Source organism: Botryllus schlosseri, chromosome 8 (genome assembly GCF_051294905.1).
Source record: "Botryllus schlosseri isolate E-star chromosome 8, Bs_hap1, whole genome shotgun sequence".
Taxonomy (NCBI): domain Eukaryota; kingdom Metazoa; phylum Chordata; class Ascidiacea; order Stolidobranchia; family Styelidae; genus Botryllus; species Botryllus schlosseri.
The window spans coordinates 22109237-22111178 of NC_137243.1; positions in this window are offsets into that span (position 1 = coordinate 22109237).

The window sequence follows — 1942 nt, forward strand, 5'->3', positions numbered from 1 at the left end:
CCGTTAGTGTATTATTATGAGTGTGAAAAGGATTTACACATCTTGTGCAGAGTATCAGAGTGTTGCGACAGTAAAGATATTTTTCGCGTGACGAAACAGGATCGCTGTTTAAATGTTAACACATTTCGATTACCGAGTTGTTGTACAATAGAGATGACTCTACATTAGAACACGCTGTGTGCTTCGATTAAAACCACATGTAAATCTATTCGCACAACTCGATGATGTTGATGTAGTGTTACTAAAATAAATTATTACCTATTTACACAACATCAAAATAACAATTCATGTCGTAGCAGGTTTCTTGAACTCGTGCTTGATGAAAACGATTGGCGATAAGTATGCTTTTGTGTTTGAGTGAAAAATAATTATTTAGAGTAGTGACAGTTTGTGACCAACGAATGCAAATCGATCATGGTATTACAATATACGCTTTCGTCAACATAACGACTTGGTGCAGGAGAAACACTTTAACGTTTTTCAATAACCAGAATCTTGAAACATGTTGCTTGTGTGATTTACAGCTGGTGCACAAAGGTTAGCGACGTTTTTTAATATAGTTCCACTTTCTAGTTGTTTTGATGTGAGGCTTGGTGCTTCTCGTTAGTAAAGTAAATTGTTTTGTGCGTTAGATTTGTGGTAAGTAAGTCGAATACATACTCTTTTGTGGAAGTAACTGTATTACTGCAATATCATTGGTAGGTCTCTGAAGCAGTCACCGTGGTTTTAATTTTGAAAGATGTCGCGATGTCGGTATAATGTTTTCTAAAAGTTAAACTCGGACGGATATCATGGCTATGTAGGACTTACGATAAACATTATACTTATACAACTTTGTTACAAGAACTATGATATTTCTGTAAGTGCTATAGTCGTGTGTTGGATTATTTGAATATTTAGATACGTAACCATTCGTATGAAAACGTTCTTGTGACATCAGAACAGTTTGTAGAGTCAAACCATAACCATTCAGTTTCGTAGTGTGAGGATATCGAGTAAAGTCGATTACTTTGTGTGATGTAAATATCCTTCGTACTTTTGTAAGAGTTGTGAGGATGATCATTCGTATCCTACGAAGTAGCTAGTTGATACTACAAAATATTGAATGATCGCTAACACACTGAGTTCATAACCCAAGATAGTGAAAATTGTGTACTCTTAGACTAACATAATTCGTATCCAGCAAAACGATAGACACCAAAGGTTCGATGGAGTTTAAATCTAGATTGTATTAAGCGAAGTGATGAGTATCTCCAGTAATAAAGTCGAAACGATCAAAACAAATTTCTGTGTCTTGTAAAGAACTATTTGGTATGATATTACTTGAGTGTGTGACAATTCGTATCCGTCGAGGTTGAATGTTTAGCCATATCGAAATGAATCCAGATCACATGAAATATATATTGATCACAATAGAATCGACGAGAATGTTAACCACGTAGAGTGTGTTTGTTTAAAAGTTATCTCCAATACGGTTACTTCGATCGGTATTAATTCCATGTCATACAAAAACATGTAACCTTTGTACAGTTTCGTAGTACGGGAATATCGAGTGAAGTTGATTATTTTTGTGTGACGAAAATATCTTGTATTGGTATTGGACACTGGTTTCGTTACCCAAGTGAGTGAAAATTGTTCTTGGCTGGACAGATATGATTAGTATTTAGAAAAAACGACTCACACCGATTAGGCGACGCTGTTTCCTATCCAATGACTGAGTGAAATTTCTCAGGGGTTTGATTTACCGAGGTAATTGTCGGCGATTCAATCACATACAAGTATATGGTCTTTTAGTGACTGATTATTGTGACGACATTTACTTTGACGAATGGCAATGGAAAAATGTCCAATTTCTCTGATCGTGTGCGTTGCACAAATAGTTCTAGTATGTAATCAGTGAACGTCATGTAAATTGACAACGACTCTCAGTAGTTTGGTTAGA